This window comes from Coffea arabica, chromosome 2e (genome assembly GCF_036785885.1).
Source record: "Coffea arabica cultivar ET-39 chromosome 2e, Coffea Arabica ET-39 HiFi, whole genome shotgun sequence".
Classification (NCBI taxonomy): Eukaryota; Viridiplantae; Streptophyta; class Magnoliopsida; order Gentianales; family Rubiaceae; genus Coffea; species Coffea arabica.
In genome coordinates, this window is record NC_092313.1 from 24881538 (window position 1) to 24895467 (window position 13930).

Consider the following 13930-nt stretch of genomic DNA (forward strand, 5'->3'; position numbering starts at 1 on the left):
CGGCTCGAATTTGGCCTTGAGTTCGGCCTTAAATGCAATCCAAGTGGTGATGGTGTTCTCACCACGGCATCCTTCGTCACATTTCCGTCTCCACCATATCAAGATAGAATCCTTAAGCTATAGCGAAATCGTTCTCAAACGAGTATCGTCACCTACGATGCCAAGGGCATTGAAATACTGTTTGAGCTCGTAGAGAAAATTCTCAATTTTTCTTACTTTTCTCGCACCATCGTAAGCCTCTGGACGCGAAATCTTCACTCTTGATGTGGTCACAATCGCACCTCCTGTTCCTTGTGCCCGTAACGCATCAATCTTGGCCTTGAGTTTTGCAAAGTCATCCTGACAACTGACGATTTCCCCATGGTCACGCTAGCATCCTGTGCTAGTTGGACCTTGCAAGTCTTCAACTCCCGCTTGAGTTGGATGACTTCTATGTGCAGAGACTCAACCAACTCTCGAATAGCATCGTTTCCCTTTAATAGCTGATCCACGGCCTCATTGAGCGCACCCTGCATGTCCTCGCGCAGCTCCGCATAGTCAAGCTGCTCCATGCGTTGGTCCAGCTCATCCCAATAGTCATGATGATCAGTTACGGTTAGCTCCACCTTCCCTAACCTTGACTCAAGGGTCGCCATCGAGTCTAGCACGGTCGACTTGTCTCGTTTGCCTTTGCCGCAAGTAGCAACGGCCCTTTCCGCCTCCCTCACGACTTGCTCCTCTTGCGGTTCCTTAGTGATGTTCGAAACTATGGCCATCTTTACCGAAACTTAGAGATGGTATCAAGTTCTGATACCACTTATCACAGGTTGCTTATTTTCCTACAAACCAATACACCATACAACACTAGCAAACGTTCAAGACTTAAGCTATGAATGGTTGGTTAGTTCAGCCAAAACATAAAGTGCGCGGAAGTTATGCGGAAGTGTAAAAGTAGTAAGTAAGATAGAAAGTATGTGTGGCAAAAGAAAACTTGTATTGCACTCAAAACTCTTGTACAAGATTGCCATAAATGGAAGCGGTTTGGCCTATTCATAGGCAAGCCAAGAAACTTATACATGACTCTAGAGAATTCTACAAAGTACATGCCTAAACTAGTTCTCTAGAAGTCTTTACACAAAGTGTATGTACACTTGGACCCTAGAAACATCTACTCAAGTCTTCTCTTATCTACAAGGTTCTAGATCATTCCATAAGACTCTTGAATAGCTTAGACCGTTCCACAAACTTCTAGCATATGCTACATAATTCTAGCAACTTGTAGCATAGCCTCCATGCCTTAGTCAAGCCCACAAGTTTGGCACTCAGTTGGGGGAATGGGATGTGGGTCTACTTACGGTCCTAACTTTTCTGCCAGAACACTATGTATAGTGTTGTGGAACTGGCCTGTTAGGCACGGTCGCGCGCGAACAGTGTGGGATCTATGTCAAAGGGAAGGTGGCTGAGAGGATTTAGTGAGAATATTGGGGAGGCAAGCAATGCAGCTGCAGAGCTTTGGACAATACTCCTAGGCATGCAAACTGTGCTGAAAAAAGGATATGATAAAGTAATCATTGAATCAGACTCACAAGTGGCATTATAACTCATGCAAAAATAAGAGAGGATAGCCAATATTGGAATCTGATAGAAAAGACAAGTGGCATGCTGGAACAGAAGAAGCTAGATACGAGATGGTTCATGGTAGGTGCAAAGTGAACACGTGTGTAGATTACCTAGCAAGGATGGGGAAGAGTTTAGTTAGCTTTAGGAATCATTGATCTAAGGGACTATGAGAAGACTTTTTAAGCCCAGGATTTACAGTGTAGCCTTTGCCTAGATTGTTGCTATGTAATGGGTCCATGACCCTCCCTTATACTAGGAAAAAAAAAGAAGTTTGATTGTTACTCAAAAGTTTTTTGGTATGATGAGTTTTGATAGATAAAAATATAAGCAAGATTTTATCTTAGTGTTCAATGATGTCCAAAATACCCTTTTTCTTCTAATGATTAACTATTTTTAATACATTCCAATAATAGTGAATAATGTTAGTGGTCATGGAAAAAAAATTTTAAAATTAAGTTTCACTTATGGGGACAATTGTAATTAGATGCATTAGTGCAATCAATAATTAATAATAATGGTAGCAGTTTTGGAATAAAAGCCTACAAACTTAATCAATTTCTATTTGTGTGGATAACTAATTAAAAAAGGGTAAAAAATAAAAAAACCCCCTGTGGTAAACCTAATACACAGAAAAGCCCTCCATGGTTTCAAAATATACAACACGACCCCTCATACTTTGAACTAAATTGTAAATGTGACGGAATTCGTTAAACTTAACGGAAATGGACGAAATGACCAAAATGCCCTGATATAATTAAGCAAAAGATAGCTCAAAAAATCATTTGTTTTATTCTCTAAATAGAGAGAATTGAGGGTTAAGGGGTAGAATAGGTATATTTGATAAAAATTAGGTCTAAATTTTTTTTTTTAGATTCCAATAAGTCATTTCTGTTAAGTTTAACGGATTCCGTTACCTTTACAATTTAATTCAAAGCATGAGGTGTCGTATTATATATTTTGAAACCATATGGGGCTTTTCTGTGTATTAGACTTACCACAGAGGGCTTTTTTTTATTTTTTACCCATTAAAAAATAAAATACTCCAATTTATTGAAAATTGAGATGGAAATTATTGATTAGCTAGCCACAATTCCTGTTTCATACAATTGTCAAGAAAAAGTTCTCATACGAAAAAAAAGTATACTTGTTACTTTTGCCTTGTGTTGGATTGTACTAAAAAAATTGAATAAAAAAAGAAAAAATGGATAAATTCAATTATCTCTATTTGTGAACTTTCAATGGTCAAAATCTACAAGTTAGAAAAAAATTTATGTGATAGATTAGTTAGACTCCATTATTGACAAAAATAGCAATAAAAAAGAATTGAAAGAATTTAAGTTACATGTAGGTTTATTTTTCTATATTAGCTATATTGTTTTATTTTAAAAAATTGTAAATATTGTGATTTATATGTTTCAAAATTACGATGATCTAATAATTTTGATAAAATATGATATTATCGATATTTGATGTGCTAGAGCATTTGACTCGTGATTTCAAATTAAATCCTAAGGGGCATGTTAACTACATTAGAATGCTTTGTGTCTTTCCATTTAATATCTTATCTCACCTATATGAAAGTAGCAAAGCTCGGATGAATAGTATGGAACAGTGACTTATGATCGATTATAATGTAATTTTGCCAAATCTGGTGGTGTTTTGCATGACAATGGAAGTTTTTAGATTAGATCGAGGGGACGTATTTCCTTATCAAGGTAGAATTTGAAGATTATAGGATAAAAATGTAAAAACAAGAATGCGTATATAAATTCAACTTGGAAAAGGAATCAAAATACCAACCAACAATCTAGATAGCCTTGAAATTGCCATATTTAGAAGAAAAGTCATCGATCCATGGCATTCTAACCCTTGCACAAGAACCCAAATAACATTGCTTAAAAAAATCAAATAACTATAAGTGTTTAACAATTTTACTTATTTATAGGGTAAAATACACTTTACCCCTTGTGGTTTAGCGATTTTTTATATAACCTCTTATAGTTTTAAAAGTTATACATAATCCTCTCATAATTTGGATTAAAGGTTTTTTTTTTAAAACAGGACTAAAGGGTTCAGGTGATGGAAATGATCTTCTATAACAAAACCTAAGGAAATGTCAAGAATATCCTTGTTTAAAAATTAAAATGGTTCAAGTGACTAAAATATATAAATTTAATATACATGACACTTTAATTCCTTGTGATTTTATTTTTTACTACATAATCCCCTTATAGTTTAGTACTTTACCAAATACTCTCCTTATAGTTTTCAAAATATATACATAACCTCCCTGTAGTTCATTAATAATTTTCAACTTCTCAAAGAAGTACTTTTGATATTTTAGTTAATTCCATTATGGAATCCAAATTTCATGACTTTGACACTTTAGTCCAAATTATAAGGGGGTTATATATAGTTTTTCAAATTATAAGGGAGTTATGTGAAAAAACGCTAAACCACAGGAGGGTAAAGTGTATTTTACCCTTAATTTAAAATATCCTTAGAATAATGCTTTACTATCAAACTGAAATCAATGCGAAAGAAATTATAAATACTTTTCTAACATGATGAATGCCATCCCATCTTTGGATTTCTGTTGCTGTCCACATTCTTATCCTATACAAATTCCCAACTTTAATTACCAAAGCTCTTAGCATCATCTGTACATAACAATGACACAATGAGTATTCATTTCTTTCCTAGCAACTAAAATTGCTAATATGACTCGATTATTTGGTCCAAAAGTATATTACTAGATTCCTAAATCTCTATATAATCATCTCCCGTCCATGCCAAGATTAGAGAGTATCCCAAAGTTCAATGATATATTCTTTTTCTTGATTCTTGTCGTTTACCACAATGTTGCGGATGGACCCCAAGTGAACGAAAGCCAAAAAAAAAAGAGAGATTTACACTGATGGCTGGAAAGACGTATGGTGACAAATTCTTTTTTTTTTCAAATATTAAGGTATAATGATGGTAATCCATGTTATGAAATTATGTTGCTTGCTTAATTTGGAACTAATTCAAAGATTTAAAGCCAATACTTCATCGTCTAACAAAAAAAAAAAGATTTAAAAACCAATCTCCATGCAGTCATTGCATCAAATTCACAATTGGCTTGTTGATCACATTTGATTTAGGTGACAATAAATGTATTGAAGAGTCTTCACCTAAAAGTCAAAGGGATTTTTGGACTAAGGTTGATCAGTATTTCTAATTGTCTTATACGAACAATATGGAGGATTAGATTTACTTGCTCGATCAAATTTTTACTTCTATTGGTTATACACAGTATTTGATAATCACTTTGTTTGAGCTCAGCTTTTGTTGATAATCAAGATTTTAAGCAAATATTGTAGTGTTTCCAAAGTGATGTATGTGTGTTTCTGAATGGATGAACATTCAGTTTACTAGCCTGAGAAGATCTTTCTTGCTCTCAAATGCCATGAAAAGAGTTCCATAACATGTGAAAATCCAAAATGTGAGAAGACGAAAAAGGCAAATCCTGTTTGTTTAGTACTTAACGCAATCCACCAAAGAGCCTCATCTTAATTAAAAGTGGCAGAAGTACACGGTCTATCTACAAATTGGGTAATTTTCCAAATGTAGACAACAAGCAAGCCGAAATTGCTTTTGGTTTGACAACAGGCAAGCTGCGTGAACAATTTTGATAGCACTAAAATATTTGTAAGCAGAAAATATTTGTTGCATTTTCTAGTCCACTCTCGGGGATTCTCCCCATTGAACATATTTAACTCAATTTTAGGCAAATTGTAACTAGAATTCTCGCCCAAGAATTCACAGCTCTTCACTTTTTCTTCTGCAACCACATTCAACCTTTGATGGATAGGAGGGGTAGGAAGCAGAGGCATACAATCTTTCCCAATTCTTTCTTCTTCCATTGAATTCTTCTCCTTATTTATCATCATGCTTGACTTTTCAAATTTTTGATCCATTCCAAGAACCATTGAGTCCATCCTTTTGTCTCTTTCCATCATTTCTTCTCGTACCTGTAGTTGCAGTTTTCTTACATCTTTCATGACTTTGTGCAGCTTGATTTCTTGCCTCTTGAGATGGACTTCTAGTGTCTTAAAACAGGTACTTTTTGCCACTGTAGTTTCAAGAGCTGCTGAGGAAGAAATATGTTACATTTCACTACCAAATATTTCAATCGGTGATCTAGGTATGAATTCTATACAAAATTCTAGGGAAGGGATGAGAAAATATGATGAAGTCATGTTAAATTGTCAATTACTGGATAATAAATGAAACTCATGGAATTTGTATACGAGAAAATGTTGATATTGAGTCTCAAGACCTGCAATTGATGGAAGGAAAAAATAATATGCAAGATAAAGTAGATGTACCTAGTATATTGCAGCAGTGGTCTATTGTTGAAAAGAATTGGGTAAATTACATTTTACCCCCCTGTGATTTACCCTTTTTTTACATAACCCCCATATGGTTTCAAAAGCTATACATAACCCCCTCATGGTTTGGATTAAAGTGTCAAAGTAACGGAAATAGTCACTCGTAACGGAATTTCTAAAAATGTCGAAATTACCCTTATAAATACATGACACATTAACCCCGTATGATTTTTATATTTTACCATATAACCCCCTTATGGTTTAATACTTTACCATATAATCCCCTTATGATTTTCAAAATATACACATAACGCCCCTTGGTTAATACATAAATTTCAACTTTACATAAGGGTATTTTTGACATTTTAGGTGACGCCGTTATGAATTATCATTCCCGTCACTTTGACACTTTAATCCAAATCATAAGGGGGTTATATATAGCTTTTGAAATCATAGGGGGGTTACGTGAAAAAATGCTAAACCACAGGGGGATAAAGTAGAATTTGCCCAAAAGAATAAGAAAGGGTTTGAAGAACTCAGATCATTGATGTTATTAGGAGGTCTTGGATTGGCAGAGTCTTGTGTAGTTACTTTCTCAAAGATAGAGACCCAATTTGTGCTACAATTCTTTAAACTAAGAGACTTCATGGAGGTTTTTATAGGTTCTCTCCTTCAAGAGTATTTGGCTGGAATTATCAGTAAGGAGTCCAAAATTGTAATGAAACCATGGTCTCAAATAGCCACTGGCTTCAAATGTGGCACTGGTGTTGGAGAAGACTACAAATTCTCAAACCAAATTTTATCAAGCAAGATTCTTCAAGCCGCAATTTGGGATATGAATATGATAATGCTTCATATTCCCTTAGCAAGATCTAGAAACAATTTGAGCCTTTTCTCTGTTGAGAACTTTGATGAGGTGTTAGTTAATTTGGAAGTGTAGGAAACCTGATATTCAATTTTGGAAGTGAAGGAAGAACTGTGATGCAATTTTCTCAACCATGTTTTCTGACAACTTAGCTAATCTTAGTCAAGTCTCCAAGAAATTTTTCACAGAGCATGATGGTAAATTTTCTCCATGAAAGAGGTGTCGAAATTACATAGTTGAAGGTGCATGTATTCCTGTATAAGTGGGATCAAGAGACCAATTGCAGGCATGTAGTAGAAGCGAGATGCCATATTACAATATTTCGGCTGAGGTTGAATCTTATGGAGGTATTAGATAATCAAATTGTGTGTCGCGCCCCATTTTTCGTGATGGAAAAATAAGTATAAAAATAGGTATTTACAAAAGATGTGATTTTATTTTAAAATAAATGAAAAGGACCTAGAATGGGACTTAAAAAAAATGCGACAATTTGGGTCCAAAATTTAGTCTAAAAGGGTTTTTAAGAAAAAAATAGGAGTCGCCACTTGGTATTGAGTTTTGGTGTACCAAGTCACCCAAAAATATTTTTTGATAAAAATAAAATAAAATAAAACCCCTTTTTGACAACTCCAGGTTTTTGAAAAACAAAAGAAAAAGGGTTCGGGAGTTACGGTTGAAGAAAGGGAAGGCAAATGTTCGATTAACTCAAACCTAAGGCACCCTTTCAACCTAGTCTAAGCTAGTTGCGAGGTTTAGTCAAAATTTTCCTAATCTAACCCTTAATTTTATCATGTTTGGATGTTTCCTACATGGATGCAAATCTAAATATCGAAAGGGACAAAATGTTCATTCAAGAGTTTAATTTAACCAATCGTATTAATTGCGAAGGCCAAAATAATTCCTTGAAAGTGTCACGAGTATGTAAATGATTAAAGTAAAAGAAAAGAAAAGAAATTAAATTATATACATAGATATAAGTGATCAAAGAAAAAGGGAATGCAACATAAAGGGTACGGGAGGCAAAAACTCGTGACATGATTTTCTTATCCAGGGATTAATGGAACATTTAAACTAAAAAGTTATAATCTCCCATTTCCCATGTTTGAAAAATAATTTTCCTAACATGCACAAGCAAATGAGCTATCTTATTATACAATGTCCTAAATGAAATGCAATTCTAAATGACATGATTAACACATATAGAGGATAGGGGATAATATAATAGAAAATATCATGCAAATGGGAAAAGATCCTAAAAATGAAAATATGCGTGAAAATGTAATGAATATCACATAAAAATGAGTCTAACGCACGAACGATCTAAGAGTCTAGCATTGGACTAGTCCATTTCTAAAAATCCTTACTAGCGTTGGACTAGCAAATAAGCAGAGGGGAAAAGCCACAACTAGCATTGGAGTAGTGTGGTGACGTCATGCATTTTTAATACATAATAAGACAAGTAGGCATAAATTAAAACAAATAGACACATAAGAGCACGTAGCACGTAACACATAAGCATAATATCTAGATGCAAAAATTCTAAGGAAAGCGGGTAAGACACGTAACACATAAGCCACATAAACACACAACCTACCTATTACATCGGGGAGCGCCTAACTACAATCTAAAAGGGGAAATAAAATAAAACAAATCTAATTATCCTATCTATTACATTTTTGAGGTATTTAAATGCCTATCAAATAATTATAAAATTAACTAAGCAAACGTAAGAAAATTTAAATGAACATTCAAATCAAATAAACAAAATATATAAAAAATATATAAACACATAGGAACACGTAGGAGCACATAGGAGCACGTAATTGACATTGAAATAATAATAGGGGTACCTCCCTTTTGAAGTAGTGACTAAATGGAGTCAAATTGCCCTATTTATACTCACAATGAACAAAAGAATCATGGCACCAATTTAATTGAAATAATAATAATAATAATGAAAATACTAAATTCACCTTAACATGTCAAACGTAAATAAATTTAAAAACATCTAAAAATTACAAGTTAAACATACTCAAAAGTAACATAATTGGCTATTAAATAAAAAGAAGCAATCATAATAAAGAGACTCAAAATTCACTAGGGACTGAATTGCAAAAATTGAAAAACTTTTTGGGATAAAATTATATTTTTCCAAAGTTTAGAGGTTAAAATTAAATGAAAGATGAAATATAGGGACCAAAGTGCAATTAATTTAAGGACCTAAGTGAAAGACAATAAAAATGTTCTGGGCCGTAGTAAAATTGCTCCAAGGATCAGGGGTAAAAGTGCAAATTTCGGTTTCTGATTTGGGCAAGGAAAGGCCATCGGGCCATCATTTTATTTCTTTGGGCCGAACACTGCCTAAGCCCAGCCGAAAGTCCAAGAGAAACGAGCAGGCCAGCCCATCTTTTATCACTCAAAACCCAACCAAAAAATACATGGGCTCTGAACTTTCTAGCCCAAACCGAAACCCCAACCAAAACTAACTCTTAGCCCAACAGAAAATAAAACATTAGCCCAAATCATTTTTCTTCTTTTCTTTCCTTTCTTTTCTTTCTTCTTCCTCCAGTCCCCATCCGTTTCTTTTTATTCTTCTTCGGCCAACTGAAGAAAGCTTCAGCTGCCTCCCTACTCCAATTTTCGCGTAGATTCTATTTTTGAGCTTAGTTTTAACACAAAATGGTCCGAAAGTGGCCAAAATGACAAGAAATCAGTCCAGTTTTTATTCTTTTATAACCCTTAAACCTTCACCAAAAATCATAAAAATTATGCCAAAACCCTCCTTATAACATCTACATTACAACTATAATCTTAGTTTGACAAGTAAACAGCAACAAAATGATGCATTAAGTCAAAACAGCCCCAAAAATGAAGAAAATTATTTTAATGCTTATAAGGCTCAAAAACTCCAAAATTTTGGATAACTAAGCATTTCCAGGATTTGTACTAGCTGATGGTCATCCATTGCTAACAAAAAATAAGCACAAAAGATTCACCAATTTGATTTATTTTTCATTTTGGCATTTTCACAAACACTTGACATGCATTCATAGGCCCGTTTCTTTTTTCTTAATTTTGTTCATAACTTATTCCAAAAAAAAAAAAACAACAACATCAGCAAGCAATTTATTTCACAAAACCCACAAGATTATTGATCATCAAAGCCGAAGAAAAGAAGAAGAAAAAACCGAACCAGTTTGCATTAAAATAAGGATCAACTAAATCTTTGCCAAATTTCCAGGGGCTATCTCGTCGGAATCAAAACAAAAATAAAAGGAGAGACTTACAATGGTTTTACAATGGAGATTATTATGGCAGTGGTGGTGGTAATGGCACTAGCAGCAAGCTCCCAAGCTTCCCCTTTTTCATCTGTGGCTTTCATCTGTCGAGGGAGAGAGCCGAGAGGATGTGAGAGTTGGAGTGTTTTTCTACTTCTTGTTCTGTCAGGGAGAGAGCCGAAAGAGTATTTTTTAGCCCAAAAGTGGAGTTTTTGTGTGTTGATTTTGCCAAAATGATAATTTCTCAACTAATGAAAAGACAAGTCCATGGCCATTGAGTGTGAAATGGGTTAAGTGTATTTGGTGGGAAAAAATGATTAGGATGATTTGATTTCTTGATTTTCTCTTTTTCCTTTTTGTTGCTATTTTGCTTCTTTTTTTTTGTTTTTGTTTTGTTTTTCTTTTTTTTTCCTTCCTAAAATAAACCTGCAAAAATGAGAAAATTACACATTAAAATGTAAAAAAAATAATAACTCATTAAATAGAAAATTTTGAGAAAACATTAAAAATTGATAAAAATTTGGTGTCTACAACTTGCACCTCTTTGTCTAGAGTTTCAAAGAAACTCAAGACAAAGACGTTGAGTTAAAACAATCAAGCCAACATTTGGCTATAATTATTGAGCAAAAGGATGCAATAATGTTGCAGAAAACGTGACCGAACTCATGTAGAGTTGCCTACATATCCCGTCATGGGAATCAGGTCAAACGTAGTTCGAATACAAGTGAACCCCAATGAAATAAGTACATTGACCATCTGTGATATTTACAAAAATCGAAAAAGTCCGAACTCTCAGAACTTCTAAACAGGAAATACAAAATGAATGTTAAAGCACAATTATTAACCAAATAATCAAGAGAAACGGTCAGTGGGTTAAAACCCGAGCTTGCCGAGGTTGGAGGGATAAAAACACATGCCCCACGAAAATAAAAACGGTCAGTGGGATCAAACCCGAGCCTGCCGAGGTTGGAGGGATAAAACCCATGCCCAACGAAAATAAAAAAGGTCAGTGGGATAAAACCCGAACCTGCCGAGGTTGGTGGGATAAAATCCAAGCCCAACAAACATAAAAACGGTCAGTGAGATAAAACCCGAGCCTGCCGAGATTGGAGGGATGAAACCCATGCCCAACGAAAATATTATAGCATGTACCATTAATCAAGGCCGTGTTTGTAGGCATTTAACGCACAACTATGGCCCCTTTTAGGCATTTAACGCACAACTCTCACGACCAAAAGGGGCTATACATACGATTACTTATTTCCTCTTCTTTTGTACTTGTTTTTTTTATTATCATGTTTGTATTGATTTTTTTTGGTAATACTCTATTGAAATTTCAATGTACTATTATTTGGTAGGTTTTGTACAGTAATTTTTTTTGCCAATATGCTATTGGTCATTTGGATGCAGTTCTTAATAAAGATACACGACTAAATCTTACAAATCTGCCAAAATGATTTATTATCTTGGCTTAAATGATGATTTTCAATTATGTGAATGACGCACCAAAACATTGTGACTAATTATTCAATAATTGCCCAATGAAATGAAATATGTCCTCTAATATTAGAGATGTAAATGAGTCGAATCAATCTAATAGTATTTAGGAGAGCTTGAGCTCAAGTTTAAACTTGAATCAACCTTGGCTATTCATAGGAAAACTATGTAAATTATCTAGAATGATAGAGCGTATGTGTGTATGTGAGTGTTTATAAGAATGAATTGTGGTCAAATTTTGTAATTCAATTTTAACCACAAGGGTACGGGCATTTTGGAATTGTGAGGATGTTTGGAGTGTGGTTGTAGGCTTGCAGCATGGGATACAACTAATGGTAGAATATGTTTTCTTATGTTTACTTAAATGCCCTTGTATTCATGTGAATGCACTGCTAATATGTTCAAAGTAATAGTATTTTGGAATTGTGATATTACTTTGATCGTCTTTTGGGCAGTGGGTACAAGTTATGGTAGCTTTAGTTTTGCTTAATTACTTAGATATCCTAGGATTCATTAAAACACTCTTGGATCATACTTAACAGTTAAGTAGTAATTATTAGCAGTTGGGCAAATTTTCCAGCAATTTCCAAGTCAAATTCAAATTAGGATTTCTTGTTCATGATTTCATCTTCATATCCTAGCAGAATAAGGAAACAAAATCCTCTATAAAATCACTGGTTATATGCTCTTGTTAGAACCTTATTTTTGTTATCTTTGCATGAGAATTTGTATCAAATCCACATAAGCAGAAGATCGAAGAAGATGCCTTGCAATAAATCATCCAAGAAAAAAGCCCAGAAGCAAGCCGATGTCTGGATACTGATGCTGGCATGGTGAATGCAAGCCCAGAAGCAAGGATACGTTACCCTGGATGAATGGAGAAGAGGGCTTCAAGCATTGAAAGCAGATACAATCTTTAAACTGAAAAAGGCACTTCCCGACCTTGAGAAAGAGATTAGGAACCCGGCAACTGCAGGTGCTTCTGAGGATTTCAACACTTATGCCTTCCAGTATTGTCTGACAGAGGAAAAATAGAAAACCGTTGATATTGAAAGCGTATGTGTTCTGTTTGACCTTGTTCTGGGTTACCAATTTGGTTCACAAGTTGGTTATTTGGCAGAATATCTCAAGATGCAAACTGATTACAAGGTTTTAAACTTGGATCAGTGGAAGTGGTTCTACCATTTTTGCACTGAGATAAGCTTCCCTGACCTGAGCAATTATGACCCTGACCTTGCTTGGCCCTCTATCTTGGATGATTTTGTTGACTGGATGAAAGCCAAGAAGGGTTGAAGATCAAATTTGTATGCAGATTCAAGCCCAGTCTTGCTATACATAACACCTTGGCTGCCTTGTGCACCATCTTCTATTCAATTTTGTTGTTGTTTATTATTATTATATAACAAGTGCGGAACCTTAATTAACTTTTATTCTGTTGCTCTTCCTTTTGATTTGCATCTTGCAACGAGAATTATACACATTCTAACCAAGGTAAATCACACCAGCAAATTAATTTGAGTTGGGAAAAAAATTCTTTGGCCGATTGTAGAATTCTGTAGTATCCAATTTGTTACTTCCGCCATCCTATGTTGATAGTATTAGTTTTCTGTTTCACACAATTTAAACAAACATTAGTTAATTTTGTTGGAAGAATAAATCTAATATACTGTTTTTCTAAAATATCCTTATATTAATATTAGGAGCATGACTTATCACTATACCTTTACAGTAATTATAACAACAATATCATAAAAAGTAGCACCATTTAAGGCATGAAAGCAACTAATGAATGAGGTAGGCTATACTCACTGATAGCAAAGTACATTGAATATGGGTATTTTAGACAAATTACAAGTTAACTATATTCTTCAATTAGAAAGTGGATTATAATTTAGGACAAAGAGAAGTACAAGTTAACTATATACTTCAATTGAAAAGTGAACTATAATTTGGGATGAATGAAAAGGAAAACAAAACTATCAAAATAGGGCGCATGGAGTATATCTAACCAATGAAATGCTATAATTGCACTCTATCTCCTCAATAAAAATTATAATTCCCTAAAACTTCTAACAACTTCATATGATCTTTTTAATATTTGAGTTACATCAATGGGATTATTTGCAATAGAATATTAATCAGATCTACAAATTCTTTAAAGAAACGTATGAGGAACAATTTTCCTTACTTAGAATAGCTTTTTATATTTTACTTGAGCAAGTAGCAGCAGTACGTAAATTCAAATATAACTATGCAATTTTATAGGCATTTAATGCACAACTCTCATGACCAAAAGGGGCTATACATACGATCACTTA

At 34.2% G+C, this 13930-nt stretch overlaps 1 long non-coding RNA gene and 1 pseudogene across 1 annotated transcript; one reads left to right on the forward strand and one right to left on the reverse strand.

Annotated features, from left to right (window-relative positions):
* Nucleotides 1–5233: 5233 nt before the first annotated feature.
* Nucleotides 5234–10425, reverse strand: LOC140036925 (uncharacterized). Its single transcript, XR_011840536.1, has 2 exons — nucleotides 5970–10425; nucleotides 5234–5731 (listed from the first exon to the last, which is right to left on the reverse strand). It is a non-coding gene; the product is annotated as an uncharacterized lncRNA (long non-coding RNA).
* Nucleotides 10426–12374: 1949 nt separating this feature from the next.
* Nucleotides 12375–12905, forward strand: LOC113728804 (uncharacterized; annotated as a pseudogene).
* Nucleotides 12906–13930: the final 1025 nt, after the last annotated feature.